Here is a 17040-nt window from a genome sequence, read left to right as displayed (position 1 = left end):
GAGAATGGAGTGCATTAATCTCAGGGACAACACACATAAGTCGGGGGCTTAGGTGAGCTGGTTACATAGTCACTCTAGATAGAGCAGGGAAAGTCATTCCTGCGTGGGGTAGACCCGCAATCGGACAGTACAGTCAGGGTAGAGAGCACAGCTCTGTATTCGAAAGGTTTTTCCCAAGTTAAGTGTGATAGCGACAGCGTGAAGGGGTCGCTTAACTCTAAAGCACAAGGGCTGCAGCAGGGATCTGAAGTTTGAAGCCAGACTGGACTACGTTAGGAAATCCTGTCTGAAACAAAACAAAGCAAAGCACCCCCCACCCCAAAAGGACAAGGGGGGGGGGGAGGAAGAGGAAGGAAGGAAGGAAGGAAGGAAGGAAGGAAGGAAGGAAGGAAGGAAGGAAGGAAGGAAGGAAGGAAGGAAGGAAGGAAGGGAGGGCACAATAGACACAGAGAAGCTGGGGGTATGGGGTGGGACGGATGATGACTGGGGACAGGATATAGCTCAGGGGTGGAGCACTTGCTTAACATGTAGGCAGCTTGATTTCCCATTGCTCAGCACAAAGAAAGGAAGAGCTGGTTTTATGAGTGGGCTCTTCTTCCATTTGTTAATGTTCTTGCTATTAGCCCCTTCCTCACCTGCCAGATAGCCTTGATTGACTGGGTAAGTTCTTTCTAAACTAGTAGGCTCTCACTGAGAAACACAATCAGAATCCTGATGCTACGTTGTACGCCAAAGAGCAAACCTCCATCGACCCAGACACCATTCCCCAGCCATCTTGCTCAGGTTAATAGAAGCTGGAAAGAAAGTTCTTCAGGAGATTTAAATAGTGGAGAGCTAAGCATTATGACCAGAATCTGAATAACTTTGCATTCTGAATACGGAATTTGACTGCATAGGCTCCTGCCCCAGTCGGGGCTTCTGTGATTCCAGAAGGGGCTTTTAGGCCAGAGATGGGAGGACTACAAACCACACCCGCTCTACACCCACCTTGGGAGCCTTTGCCTGCCCAGGAACTGCGGATATCTGCCTTCCCATTGCAGCCCAGTAGGTAACCCAGGCTGCTCACCCCTGCACCCTGTAGTGTGCTGCACCCTAGAAATGGAATCCTAACAGATGCTCCCTCACACAGCCGCTCTGTAGCTTCCCCGAGGACTTAATGTGAGTTGAGACGGAAACAGATGTGTCCCTGGAGGACGACCTGGCACGGCAGTGCACAATTCAAAGCACAAGATCACTAGCATTTTAGCGCTGGGAGACCACTCTCCCTGCTCCCTGCTTGATGTGCTGGAGGTGGGCAGTGGCTTCAAAGCACTTGGGTTCCTTAGACTCCAACAGCAGTGTGACTAACTTAATTGTACACAGGCTACAAACCAACGGATCAATCGCTGATTTGAAACCAGGAACGCTTGAAATTTAAAAAGGAAATGCCAAGCAATCTGGTGGTATTTGCGTCTGGTGTAGGGCTGAGGCCCCTCAGAAAAGGTCACTCTGCCGTTCAGATACAAGGTTTATGTGACGGTTTCTCAGTACAAATACCACTGTGCTCCCATTATACAATCTTTCTGAGTTTTGTTTTGTTTACAGTTTGGTGAAGAGAAAGGCTCAGTCCCTTCCACGGCTGGGGCTGTTGCCTTAGTTCCACAGCATTGGCACTGGCGCATGCCACCTGATCGGTTGGCTCCAGGAGATCATACACCACCTAATGCCTGGTGAAAATCATGAAACACACCAGGACCTGACACACGCTTAAAAAGACCCAGGTATGGACACAAGGGTCAATTCTGAGAGCCTGGTCAGCTTCTACCTAGCTCATTCTCTTACATCTGGGGCTTACATCTTGGGTTGTCTGCAGGACTTGGAAGAATGGAAGGGAAAAGCTAGCATAGAATATTGCAGACCCTCTCCCCAACATCACGAACTATGCCATATGGGAGACAGAGTGGCTACTTCCATCCACAGCCACACCAGAAGGGACCATCAGAGGATCACACTGTCAGCGGGACTGCTGGACCATAGCATGTGCCCAGGGCAGCTCTGTGCTTCTCCAGATGGAAGATGCTTCGCAGACCAGTCCCAAAGAGTCTCCTGAATTTGAGGGTGGTTTCTACAGACAAATATGAAAAGGTGGGTACATAAGAATGTGTTCAACATGCTAAGAGCTATGTGCCTCCAAGTTAACAAACATTTGTGATGGATATTAACTTTGTGATGCCACGGAACGTCACATACTGGTGTGCCATGAGGATGGGATGTTTGAGAGCGAGGAAAGGACCACAGTGCTCAGCTGGGGCAATTGCAAGCATGAATCACTTTCTAAAGACTCCACAGAGCGCCTGGCACCATAAAGCATGGCTCAGCATACTGCCATACCCTACAAGACTGCATATGACAGTAATCTGCATGAGTTTTTCATGGATAAAAACTTTGCTTAAAAGAAGTTTACATGCAGGATGATAAGAGAAATGAAATGCAGCTCAAACAATAAATTGGAAAGGGCATTCTAACAGACACCCAGCGGGCTCTGGGTGACTCTAAATTGTTTTCGGGATTTTTAATTCAGTGGATATTTTTAAAGGGAGTTATTTTTGTATTAAGAAGACAATAAAAAGCCTGTCAAGAGAATAATAATTGAAACAGGCTGTTTTCTTTCCTGTCTCAGTCCTCTGGCCCTTTTGATGGAAAGAAGACAGAATAAAATGAGTTCACTGTTGACCATTTCTCAATAGAGGCGCAGAAGGCAGCTCTGCCAACAGGCAGTCCCCTGCCTGCCCCCCATAGTCATGGGGAGTTCTGAACACATGTGCATGCCTGTTTGCCTGTCAAGTTTAAAGTTTGCAGGGAAAGAGAAGCTTCTACGTGCTCGATGCTGGCACAGACTAGGGGGATGCTGGGAGGAAAAAGGGCAGAATCTGGAGTCGCCAACTGACAGAGAGAGAGCAGGAAATGATGCTAATAAAGGTACTGCCACATGGCAGAGCATAGATAAAGAATATGGGTTAACTTAAAATGTAAGAGCTAGTTAGTAATAAGCCTGAGCTATTGGCCAGACATTTGTAATTTATATTAAGTCTCTGCATCAGTTATTTGGGAACAGGCAGTCGGGACAGGGAAACTTCCATATACAAATTTCTATACTGTCCTCATTCTGCCCCAGTCCTCCATATAATGACACACTTTGGTCTTACATTTTATGGAAGACAATAGATAATGCCAACTCTTTCTTTCACACAGTGACATCTTCATTCAAGGGTAAGAGACAAATGCAACATTGGCCGAACACACACTCTTGGCAGAATGTTCTCTTTCCACACTTCATCGTATTCCACCAAACACACTGCATACAGCATCTCATTTAATTCCCACATGGTAATGCTCAGTGGCAGACATTATCCCTTCTTCAGACACTGAGGAAATTGAAGTGTGGAGGTTGGGTAGGAAAATGGCCCAAGGGCAGAGAGCTAAGGAACCATAGCTTCATATCTATTCCACTGTGTGCCTCATGGAAGCTCCAGACTTGGTATGTGATTGCTCTCTTGCCTTTGGGACACCTAAACATGAATGTTCTTGTACATGCATGTGGTTGGGTAGAGAAGAAATATCTGTACTGGTGGTGTAGTGCCAAGATCTGTGGTACCCTCAGGCAGGAGCAGGGAGGGAAAGGCGATGGAGCACTTAGCTGATTGTGAAGCTGCATCTTTCCCTGCCTTCTAATACTCTTGTTCTAAAGCTTTGAGGATGGGTTTAGAGTGCCATATCTCTAAGACTCCTCCAGGCTTTAGCCTGGCAGCACATCACTTTGTATGTCCTATCTCTGTGGGTAGTGAATGATCGCATATGTCCCAGCTGTCTTTGCAAGGCGCAGGGACAAGTGCACCGGAAAGCAGCCGCATTCAGCTCCCCCTCCTAGACCCTCCACGCGGCAGGAGCGCTGATTCAGACACACAAAGAACAAAATCCCTGGCACAAGGGCAGCACTCTCTGCCAGATGGATACAATCTGGCCCATTCGGTAGCTTCCTATTTGCTGCTAGGATTCCAGCTAGGGGCACCTGCTGGGTCGGAGTCTGAGAAAAGCTGTTCAGTCTTGAAACTTAAAACTCATTAAGCATCATCTACAAGATTGCACACTGCATGCAAATCACTTTCTGCTGCCCTTGGTCAACTCCGCCAGCAGAAGCCTTTTCTCATTTCAATTTTCCTGCCAATTCTCTTGACAGGCCAATGGCCTCTGAGTTACTTTCAGAACCTCAGTTGAAATTCAGTTCTCGGAAAGCTCCGTCATCATGGAAGCATCAGGACACCATTAGGTAAGGGTGTACTCACAGCTGGTGGTGCCAAGTCACCAATCCAAGGTCTGGGTACTACCTGTGAAGGCAGGCATCCATACCTGTGTCCCCAAATTCCTTGTAAAACCACATCCTTACAAACAGTTGTGCTTTTTAAATACTACCTGTGAATAATGATTATTCTGACCACTTGATGTTGAAATATAAAAACATCTGAACGGTGGAATATATAATTCTTTAAATGTACTTTGTAATACTCTAACTATAACTATGAAATATTAGCAACACTATTTCCCACTACACAAATTTTGACTTGTTTGATTTTCATGACAACACAAAATTAAGTGATGTACAAAGAGTTTTGGAAACACATTCATACAAAATAAAAATACCGCAAGAGACTGACTGTCCCTGCTCACATTTCAAGGTGGCTGCGCCCTAATGACACATCATGGAGGGGACGAAGATCCAGCAATTAAGCCCAGCTAATCAGGGAACATGAATATTTCAGCACACACTAAATACGGATGTGATCCCCGGGGCAGAAACCCCCGCAGAGAATCACGTGGACGTGAGTAACAAGTTCCTCAACAAGGACTGCATTGTTCATAAATTTTTATATCGATCCAATTTAGCAGGCATTGAATTCCCCATTCTAGAGAAAACCAAGTACTTTTAATGGTGCAACAGTCAATAAACGCCACAGATCTGAACGGGCCAATGTATGCTCACGGTGATGGCTGAAGCACTCGGAAGGCCCCTGGTGTTGTGGAAGGAGAACAATGCCTTTTCTTGGGAAAAGCAGGTGAAGATCTGGAGAGCATGTGCTTGCACATCTGCACATGTACACACACACACACACACACACACACACACGGCTTCACGTGCAGCTCGAGGTATATGCTCCTAGACTTTCAAAGCGCAGGCCCAGCTACAATGGTGACTCTTCGAGGATTCAGGACAATCACTGCAAATGTATTCCCAGCTTCTTAAAGATTTCTTAACGTACATATTTCATTTGAATAAAATACTTGTCAAGGGCTTGCTGCCAGGACACGCTCCTATTCCAGTAGAGGCACAGGCAAGCCCTGGCTGGCTTGACCTCCCCCAGGCATGCTGACTGATGGGCCACTTCCCAGCTCTCTGGTACAGCTAATCCAAAGCTGTTGGCCAGGGGAGAAGAGACAGACTTTCAACTCCTGTCACGAAGGGGCCGTGCCGACAGCCTCAGTGACAGCAAGCAGATAGAAAAGGGGAAAGGCTCAGGGTTCAAGTCTTCTCTCCTTTCAAATGACCCTAGCCTAGTCAGTATCAGCCCACCTAGGTCACCTTGACCTTGGAACAGGAAGAAGACTGGGAAGAGCAGAGTATGGACAGATAATGAGAAAAGCAGAAGAACAGATGAGGTCACACAAAAGTCCCATCCTTGCGGAACCTTTTACTTTTTGAAGCCTCACTTCACTCACCTGTAAAATGGGGGCAATGTTCATGCATACAGAGCTCTGAGGATTGAACAAAATGCCGTACGTGAGATTCTTGACCACAAAACTAGCTGCCAATGAGTTAGCAGTGTGGCTGTGACCACTAAGGTCATCATGGTCACATGACTTCCTTTTTCTTAAAAAAAAAATTCCTTAAGAGGTGTCAAGATAAAATTGAACTTGGAAGGTCACTCTGCTGCTCTCAGTTTACACAATCCCCAATTAAGCAATCAAAGTGACTCTCCACACAGGTGCCTAGCTCACACCAGTCCCAGTAATCTATACTTCGCCTTTCAACACATGGGATTCAGTGAGCATCTCCCTGTCATGACTGGGCCAGCAGGGAGGCAGGAAGGCACAGCAAAGCACAATAATCCTTGAGAACCTGGGAAGAGGAGTCGTCCTACCACACCCAGTCCACCCCACTTCCTGCCCCCTCCTGTCTTTCAGAAGGGGGGGGGGATGCTCAAAACATACCCAGTAACCTCAAAATGAGCTTCGTGAACAGTGTCTCAGCAACGAAAAGAGGAAACGGTGACTGTATTGTAATCTAGGACACGGACGTCTGCTCTAATGGTAAAGACCAAAGGGATGAGCTGCACCAACGACAGTGTGACAGGCACAGGGCACCAGGCTGCCAAGCGGACAGACAGACACATGCCTATGTGTGCGCACACACCCACACACTCCTGCTCTAGAAGGAACACACAAACCCCATAACTTGGAGGTTACTGTTTCCTATAGGATTGATACATTTCTTTGATTCTTTTATCCACGACTGACCACCAAGGACGCGTTTTCCTTCTGTCACACACATTTTCTATTCTTTTATTCTTTATTTTTTAACCAGCATCTGATAGTGCCTACATTGTGAATTTGGTCTCGTTTCTGTCTTGGGTGAATGATTTTGCCATGAGGGTTCTGTGGTGGCAGAAATATTGGGAATCTGGGAAACATCCAGTGGACGAGGAGGATAATATTTATTCAATGAATAAATTAAGAAAAAATTAAAATTCAAAGGAAAGAATATGCATTCTCCTTACCCATACTACCTACAGATCACATCTGCTGCACATAGTGGACAGTTTCTTTCTATGAACAAATATACTTAATACATATTAAGTATATGTGAAATAGTATGTTTAATGGAGAACGCTTTTTGCCCAAAATATCTACTTGTAAGTCTGGGATAAAAGATTCTGAAATGTAAGCCACATTCCCAGGTTACCTCCGTGTGGCGTTCAGGTAGCTTTTTCATGTTCCCCTCCCCCCTCATGAACATATTTTGTTTTCTTGTCCTTGTTTAGAAAGCATTCTAGAGAATATAAATGAGCCTATATGTAATCTCTGACCTCTATACAGTATACCCAGGGAGATGAAACTCCTCTAGCAAGCTTCAATGGTCTTGCTTCAGTGGTGCCTGAAGAGGGGAGGGGCTCTATGTAATGTGGGTAAAGGCTACAGCCAAACAAGCGCTGTTCTACCTGGAATTCATTTATTCTCGCAAGTGAGCCACGCACCCACCGAAGCAGGTATCCCCCCTCACCACCACCATCTGCCAACACTAGTCGGCCCAGGGCCTATGTGTTTCTCCATCCCTTGCCAAATGACAAAGCTGTTAGAGCTGCAACACAGGGCAAGGGAGCCACAGAGCCTGTGGTTGGCGTCTGGCTAGACAGCATTCCAGGCCCTTTCCTGTAAGGACTGCTTCTCCCGTGAAGCCAGCCTGTCTTCCTACTTTGTATCTAGAAACCGCAACATAATAGCAATTTGGACAGGCATGCAACAGCTCAGCATTATTTTAGCTGGCAGCATGGAGCCTCCCTTTCCCTTTACTTACATTTTATCGTTTACAGCCTTGCCAGTGTGCATTCTTACAAAATCATTCCCCCGCCCCCCAGCTTCTTCTGAGTTCCCAGGCCAACTCTGAAGTTAATAGACTATAGTTGGGCAAGGCAACAGCAGACACAGGGAGGTCTCCCGAACCTCTGCCCTTCTGCTGTGAGGGCACTCCCCAACACCCTGAGAAAACACAGCGTAGTAAGCACCCACTGTGGTAGCTGGGAAAAGGACCATTCCTTCGCACACACAGATGCATGGGTTGTTTGTGACTTTTCCTGAGTAAGGCGAAGCCCTGAATTTGAGCCAAGAACAGCAGCAGTCGGCAAACACCGGCAAGCTTCTCCCAGATCCATGCCCACCATGGTGACAGGGCCTCGAACAAGATACTTGTCCCTCACACAGTTTTGGAAATGGCATGGCTTTCCTCCAGGCACATAGGATCATCTGCAATCTTAATTCTCCTGTAGCTCTTAAAAAATAATAATAATAAAGCAGAGGGCGAGGTGAGGGGAGTCTGTGTATCTTCTGAAGCTCACAAACCCCAGCCTGACAATCAGATCAAACATGCCACAAGAAAAGAGGTCCTTGATTTTCTACCCATTCTGACCTCCGTGTAGACCCAGCACTCGAATGCAGATGCAAGGGGTCCCTAGAGCTGCTTTAGTTGATTTACTGAGAGCAGGAAAATATTAAAGCATTCTCGATGATTCTAGGTTGTTTAGAAACAGGATGCTTCCAATCTAGATAGCAAATGAGAGTCTAAGGGTAGCAGTGAGGAGACACTGCAGTCACGACAGCTAAAAGAAGGGCTCACACTGTTCAACCGAGCCTCCCTCTGAAAAACAACCGAGCCTCCCTCTGAAAAGATTCACACTGTCCATCATTTGATATAGGACTCAACAAAGCAGCTTGAGAGAACTTTGGAGAACTTTTGCTGCTATTCAGGAGAAGTCTTTTCTGGCCCAAAGAGTTACCATGAGACAAAGTTCTGAGACATGGATTATGAGGTAGCATTAGTGAAATTACGGCTTACATGCAAATCTCATGCTGAGACGGATACATGGGATTAGGGATGTGAAGCCCTTCGGTGAGTCTGCTCATCCACCTCAATGCAGAGGGAGCACACACGTGACACCAAGCTTCATCCTGGGCTCCCGGGAAAGCATACCAAAGTGGAAAGAGATTATTCCACTTCAAGTGGGGGAAGGGAGGACAAATTAGTCACCCCTGCTGAAGAGCACAGGGTGGACTCCAAGTCCTAGCAGCCTAGGCAGCAGCTGATAATGGGTTTACATTTCAGCGTGAAGGTTTCGGGCTTACTGTAAACCCCTTTCCCGACAGGGAAGCTCGCTACATCTCAGAAGGTAGGCAGAGCTCTGGAATCACTCTCCTGGGAAACCTTTCTAGACAGGGGTGACTCTCCTTTCCCTGAGTTCACGTGAGTGTGGTCTTGCCTGCGAGTTCAGAGAGTGGCCTGTCAGAATCCATTCCAGTGTGATGGTTCTCTCATTTTACACCGGCATGCACTGGGGCAAAAGGTGCTCTGGTGGGGAACCAGAGCAGAGGCCACACAACACTAGCTTCTCCTCCTGCCCCCAGAGCAGAGAAATCACACTTTATTTCCCAGTGTGCGGCCACCAAGAACAGAGGCGGTGACATACCTGCAGGGCCAGGGGCTGATGGCTCAGAGAATGAGAGCCACAGAGCTGGGCGTAGACTCTGAGCAACGGAGCCCAGAAGTGATAGCATCCCTTCCCCTAGGCCAACTGGCTGGTGTAGAGAAATAAAGAGAACCTACGCCTTAAATCTGAATGTCTGGATCAAATATCTGGACTCTTTGGAGTCTTGACCTATTTCCCCCCTCTTGGGACAGATAAACTGGATCTATCACTACCAACTCCTGTCTCTCAACGGTCATCTTAGAGGAACCTCAAATCACTCAAAAGTCGCCCATGGACCCAATATTTTTAAAGTTAATGAACCTGACTTATTATAGGAATTACATTCTTTGGGGGCAATTTTATGTTCACCAAAAGTGTACAAAAATTATCATGTCATTTCCAAAAGAAGCAGCCACCAAGTTTCCTTGTGACGCATTTCGCACACCTGGTGCAGAAGTAAGCCAACGGCTAGCCCCATCAAGCCTATTTCTAGCTTATTTATATTGTACACGTTTATCACCATGGCAACTAGGGAGTCCTAAGGTATCCATACCTACAAGTGAAACCTAAAAATTTTGCTGAAAATGTGCCTTTTCCAGATAAATCTAGATGCTAAGTGAATTTTCACAACCATTTAGTTTCATTCCACTGCATCATGTGACTTGTTCCTTGACACTTTCCAGGGGCGGAGAGACTAAAAACAAGAACAAAACACCTGAACTTGTTCCCTATGATAGAGAATGAAAAAGACCTAAAAAAATACATACACTTAAAGGCTTACTTTAAAAAATAAACTATATTTCATTGAAATATGCTGGAAGATAAGTATAAACCAGGCATGGCGGAGCATGTCTATAATGCCATCACCCAGGAGGATGAGGGGGGTCTTGAGTTTGAAGCAAGTCTGAGCTCCATAGTGAGGTTCTGCCTCAAAGTAAGGGTGATAACAAACGTGTAAATCATGACATATCAAACCTTGACCTGTGGCAAGTTGAAATTTTAGAACACACTGTATGCAAAACTGTCCAAGTCTGAACGGAGGCACAGGTAACAGCAAATACATACTTTGCAAATATGTCTGTGTTGCTAACCCTCATAATGGGTAGAGGAAGAGCAAACGGATCTGGATTTGAGGACAGAAGAACTTGGAGCTACAATGACCTTGCCCACAAAGCTCCTTTCCTGGCCTGCATTTTATGCCTTACAGTGTGCAAAGCTGAATGCAGACTGGGTCAGGAGGAAGCAAATGCCTAGGCTGTGACAGCTTCTGGGACGTTCTGCAGAAGATTCAGTAGGCACAGTAAGCTGGGCAAACAAGGCTTGAAGACAAGCCCCTTTGTCCCCTCACCCCCCCATCCCCAGCTCCGGAGCCTCCCAGCACCTGTATAACAGAAACTTTGGAACTGTCCCCATCCCAGACTCACTGTGCTATGTCTCAGAGCCAGAAGAAGAGGAGATACTGATTTGTGTTATGCCTGACTTTCACGGGTGAGAAAAGGAAGAGGGGACGAGAGAAGGAAATAAACCCAAAGGGGAAGGGAAGAACAGAGCAGATGGCAACACCATATATACCACACCGCCAGCCATTCTTCAGGAAGCCAAGAAACCCAGAAGGAGAATGAAAAACAAGGAAAAGGCGAAGAACAGAATAAAGTCTAAAAAATAAACCTGTCCCTTTGAAACACATTTCCTTACAGGTCTTTTCCAATGCCCGGTTGTTCCAAACCCTTGCTTGTCATTCTCCCACCTGGAAGAGGCAATGCAAGCATCCTAGGAACAGTCCAGCTTAGATGGATGGGGGGAGCTGAAGGCTGCTTCCAGAAAAGAATATTCTCATTCAGACCCCTTTAGGCTGATCAGGTATAGAGTTAAGGGCTTCAAGGTACAAGTTCAAAAGATCTCAGTGCCCACGGGGAGACTCAAGGGCAGGCTTCATAACAGTATGGCAGGCATTGACCTCCCTGCTTATGCTCAGTTGCCTTCTGAGGTGAGTTGCCCTAGGAGAAAAATAAAAGGTTGTGCAGCGAGGTTCTTCTATGCGAGTGTTTGCAGGAACAACCGAAGGGCTGTCTTGAAAAAAAAAAAAAAAACGCCTCATTTCTTTAATCGTAGCTCTTCAGACAACAAGAGGCAATTTAGAGACTAGCCAGCAAAGTGCGCAAGATTGGCACAAATGATGCCACTTAAACTCTGCTCCAGCTATTATACATTGCCTAGCTTCACTTTGGCTAAACAGAGTAATTTCTTCTCGGATGATAAGTCTCTGGTACTTTGGTTACAGCCACAACGATAGGATTACACAGATAAACCACATACCTCAAATGGCTGCAGATGTCTGTAGGATTTTTAGCAAGATGCACAAAGGATTTTGTTGTTATTTGTTTTACGTGACAGGCCAGAATCTTTATGGGCAGAGTAGTCAGCATGAGAAGTCTGAGCAATAAAGGTGGGTGAAGTCTTGTCACATTGCGTTGGGTCCCCAGAAACAACATAGAGATGGATGGAGAGACCAACTTTACAAGGCTGTCTTTTGACTGCCATACGTACTATGCACATATGCACCCATACAGAACACATCGTTCACAAACAAACACACAAACACAATACTTTTTAAAAAGAGAATTAAGATGGAGGTCGTAATTTTTTCCTATCTTTATGGCATCCACTTCTTTAAACAAGAACAATCATAAGATAGAATTGGTTCTTGCCTCTGATGGGACTTTCTGCTCCATGGCAGAACCACACTTCTCTTGTAGAATGAGGCAGTAGATCATTTTATATTCTTTAGGCCAAGAAGCCACATTTCTGTAAAAACTGTAACTGCACAAACAAAAGGAAGCTTGGCTGCTACTTGCGTATCAGTCACTAAACTACCTCAGTGCCCAGTCTCTCTCCATACACCTATTTCCTCATCTGTCCTGCGGGTGCTAATATTGACTCTACCCCATTACCTAAGGACATAGGAGCATGAGGAGGCTTATTGTATTGTATATTATGAGCTTGTTAAAAATGTTACATGACTCATTTCAGGTTATTCCCTTCTGACGCCTTCAAGTTACCCTAATCACACTTTATTAGGCCCACTTCTGTTTATAAAGTCTGACAGAAAACCACGTTAGTGCTGAGCACGGCGGTACACACAATTAATCTTAGCACCCTCAGAGGCAGGGGGAATCTCTGTGAGTTCAAGGCCAGCCTGGTATACCTGGTGAGTTTCAGGTCAGCCAGGGCTATACAGTGAGGTCTTGTCTCACATGAAAACAAAAAAAAGTCATGTTAGAGACTGCAGTCCCTTTATGGAAGGTTTTATTTAGAGTGTAAACTGCCATAGCCAGTGTGCTCCACTCCACAAGAACCTTCAGGGATGCTGATATTTAAGTGCATTTGGATCCCGATGACCAGATCCAGGGAGTTTTAGACCAAGTGCTATCAAGAACTCTAAGCTCGAGAGGGTCACCTAAAGAGTGGATGCTTGGCTCTCCTACTGAGTTTTCTGTGTCATGATCCGGGACTCCACTGAAGTACTGGGTAAATGTATCTCCAAGACTTTGATGTCAAATATGCTGGATGCATGTCTGAGCCATTTCTGGTTTGTGGTGGGAGCCTGACCATGTCCTGAACAGTTAGTCAACAGAAAACATCTCATCACAACTGCTACATCCACAAGAAAACTCCAGAGACAAAGTTTTCAAAGCATGATTACAACGTGGTAGAAGCAAATTTCCCATCAGACAAGGAGCCTAGAACCTAATGACTAAAGGAAGAAGAGGTTTTATCACTCTGTACCCATTAGCTTGAGTCTTTACCACAACATGTATTAAGCTTTGGTCAAGCAATCAGTCAACAAAGACCAACAATGCATGTAGAAGTAGAAGGTAGAAACCTCTTTAAGCCAAAACACAAAATTGGAGGCTCTAGGTCATGTATCACTGCACAGGTAGTAATTTGGCAGCTCCCAAGAACACGTAAGGAATTCTGGAAAATGTGTGGGTTCTAGGAACCACGAGCTTCAAAGATATCTGACCTACTTTTCACATCAGGAGTCCTGAAGCTTGAGAGTGCTTACTCTACACCAGGAACCAACAGAGAAGGAATGCCCCCTCTTCTCTAATGCCATGACCCATCTTTCAGTTTTTGTCCAGTTATCAATGCAGCACTGGGACCTAGAAAAAGGTAAGATGGGAAGCCATCTGAAAGCTGAGTGATGGCCTTCAGTACTATGGAGTCTCAGGAAGGAAAAGGATTATAATCTAAGAAAAATATCATAAGAATATCTAATATCATTTCTCTAAGTTCAAGAAAGGAAGAGAATAGAAACGTGCCAATTCATAAACAGTTCATACCAAGTGAATATTGCTCAGTTCACACCAGCAGGCCCCTGCCTTAACACTGACTGTGGTGGTTTGAATGAAAATGGGACCCATAGACCCATAGGGAGTAGCACTAAGAGGTGTGGCCTTGCTGGAACAAGTGTGTCACTGGGGGTGGGCTTTGAAGTTTCAAATGCTCAATCCAGGCCCAGCGGTTCTCCCTTCCTGCTGCCTGCAAATCTAATATAGAATTCTCAAGCAACTTCTCCAGCACCATGCCTCCTACGTGCTGCCATGCTTCCCACCGTGACAATAATGGAGTAACCAACCCTCTGAAACAGTAAATCAACCCCAATTAAATGTTTTCCTACATAAGACTTGCTGTGATCATGTTGTCTCTTCACAGCAATAAGACACTGACCAGGTCCCCTTTGGCCACTTGAGACAACATTCAGAGTGACTGGCTGGCTTCTGTGACCACAAAGTCATGTATGTAAGCACTCAGGCAACAGTGCACCTCTTAAAGTTACTGAATGGTCTAGGCAAGGTTTTACTCTGGCATGTTTCATCCTCCCTTTCCTTGGGCTTGCCACAAGTTGCTGTTTCCTGTAGCTATATAACTAGGAAATCTTTATCTTGCACATGACTTCCCCTTTGAAGCAGGCATGTTCCCCTACAATGGTAGTGAGAAATTATGTAGCTTTTCTACCTCTGAAACTAACATAAGCTAAGAACGAATTAGGCTATAAACCCCCGCCTCCAAAAAAAGGAAACCAGTTATATCTAAATGCTCCTCTTAATTCAATGTATCTGATGTGCTACAACTTGGCCAATCACCAATTTAGCCAATTACTAAACATGTGGACAATTTTCCTTTCTGTATAATACTATAGTCGGGAAGTTTTAGGACTGGGGCTGTAGCTTAGGTGGTAGAGGGCTTGCCTTGTGTGCACAACATCCTGAGTTCAAATCCCCAGCCCTGCATAAAACCAAGTGTGGTGAGGTTCACTGCAATCCCAGCGCTTTGGAGACCGAGGAGCAAGGGTTAGGAGTTTAAGGCATCTTTGGCTCCATAGCAAGTTTAAGGACAGCCTATGCTGCATGAGAAACTGTCTATATAAAGAACAGGAGGAGGAGGAAGAGGAGCTGAATCACACAGTCAGTACGTCCTTGAACAGCTCCACGCTCACAGTGTATGTTTCTACAGTCAGCCCTCTGCTTAATACCCAGGAACTCTACATACATCAAACACATGGGGGGGAGGAGGGGGCTTTGATTTCAAAATGATAGTTTGTCTTTGTTTCCTTGATTATAAGAAGTTATATGAATCTGATAAACATATGGACTTATTTATCTGTTTGCGGTCTCTGCCCATTTTGATAGGGTGCTAATTTTCAGTACATGATATGTGTTATGTTCACTGACCACTGTACATACTGCAAATGTCCTTCTCCAAATGCCTGTTCATCCTTCAATTTATGCAGCATTTTTAGCAACAGTGTTTCATATTTTTACACTTACTCCACAAACCCTTAAATGTGCACATTTTCCTCTGCTTTTTTGTTTTGGAAGTTGTTACGTGCTTAGGTCAAATCAATAGTTAGATTTTCTTTAGTGTGGATTTTTTAATATGGTCAATTTTTAATGCTTTCAGTTACTTAGAATTGCATTACATATATTAATTATATTCTTTACTTTGTAGTTTATTTAATGCTTATCCTAGTACTACTGAATAATTAGAGCTAAACACATTATATTATGTACCCCTATCTCCATCTATTTTGGTTTGTCCAAGACAGGGTCTTACTCCACAGCCCAGGCTGGCTTTAAACACATGACTATCTTTCTGCCTAAGTCTCCCAATGCTGAGATTACAGCTGTAAGCTACCACGATCAGCTTTAGCATGACTTTAGGTAACAGTATTATATTGTCTACTGGCATATAAAAAAAAATCTTACCTTTGTTTTCCAATAATAATATCCAATAATAACTATTTATCTGTTCTTTCAGATAAACATAAAATCATCATGAAGGTTTTCTAATCCTGTAAGGCTTTGGATATAAGTATCGCAAAATGTCTACATTTACTGCCGCAATCAGTGTGCGCATGAGGAAGACCAAATACCAAGCAATGACACAGACATTCCATGTACCACTGGTATCCTCTTTGAAGAGTAGAGGCTTAATCCTTAATTCTTCTTAATCCAAAAGCAAATTCTTAAGGACAACATGGCGTCCCCTTTGCTCCTCAGCATATTCCTTTCCTAGCAGCTGGTCTGTTGGACTAATTATTGAGTGAACATCACTGAATGATGGAAGTCAAGGATCTTGAACATTTGTCTTATTTCATATGTCTATCCCCAAATAGCCATAATCGTCCCAACTGCTACCCTGAGTGCCCTTGGTGTGTGTGAACCGAGCAAGGCTGGGAGAAAGGAGCAGGAGGACCTCAGCAGCCAACTTTGGCGGCAAAACCAACCCAGCCTTCCTGGGTGGTGACAATAGCAAAAGGAGGGCGGAAGGAGGTGTAGGCTAACACTGCAGAGTGTGAGGATGAGCTAAAGCAACGCTGCAGAAATCCGTGAGAACTGCATAATGTGTCCAGAGCACTCGCTGCTGCCAAGGAGAATTCAATTCAGCTGGCTGCTTTTCAAAATGGTAAGAGAAAGATGGGAGTGGGGGGCTGGCTCAGAGGATAAAGTTCCCCTGACTCACTCGTAAAGAGCCAGGTGGAGTGGCAAGTACTTGAATTCCCAGTGGTGGTCAAGTGAAGCAGATGCAAGAGAAACAGGAACCTTACTGTGTACTCAGTCTGCAAGAGAAACACCGAAGCTTACTGTGGGCCCAGTCTCGCCTGCTTGGCAAGCAAGCACACATATATGAGCCTGTATGTGTGTGTGCACAAGCACATATTAAGACAGAGTGAGAGCATTTAACATAAATTGGCTGTTGGGACGGGGGCATAGGGAGAGGATAATAGAAAAAAGATGACCGGGATTAATACTCTGAGCCTGTTCCCTGGTCTCTTTTTGACTGGGTTTGACTAATGAATCCCAGCTTGCTGGTGAAGCCTGGGAGGAATCGTAGCGAGTTGTGCCCAGACTGTTGGCACAGATCTCCAGTATTTGACAACTACGTAGCTCTTCCTTAGATCTACCACTTTCCTTGTTCTAGGACACATTTCCAAAAGTGTTTATCATAGCACTCGACTAATGAAACAAAACAAAACCCTAAAAATGAAATTCACTAAAGTCTACCTACAATAGACTAAATGAATACATTGGTATATTTACATTTCATAACTGATTAAAAACATCTACCTGAAACTCTGGAAAGAAAGGCATGGCATGCTGCTAGTTTTTATTTTTGTTTTTTAATTTAAGTTTGAAATACACAGCTCTAATTTCCATAAAAATGTTCACCATGTAAATAGGTAGGCATTTTGTGTGAGCATAGATGG

General features: G+C 44.9%; 1 protein-coding gene across 3 annotated transcripts in view; it reads right to left on the bottom strand.

Annotated features, from left to right (window-relative positions):
* The window catches only part of Mcc (MCC regulator of Wnt signaling pathway), a 378705-nt gene that overhangs the window by 98909 nt on the left and 262756 nt on the right, over nucleotides 1–17040 (bottom strand). The gene's annotated exons all lie outside the window — the stretch shown is intronic.

Source organism: Myodes glareolus, chromosome 13 (assembly GCF_982192425.1).
Source record: "Myodes glareolus chromosome 13, mMyoGla1.1, whole genome shotgun sequence".
NCBI classification, from domain to species: domain Eukaryota; kingdom Metazoa; phylum Chordata; class Mammalia; order Rodentia; family Cricetidae; genus Myodes; species Myodes glareolus.
The sequence above is the reverse complement of the archived record's forward strand: the minus strand, read 5'-3'. Positions and strand labels throughout refer to the sequence as shown.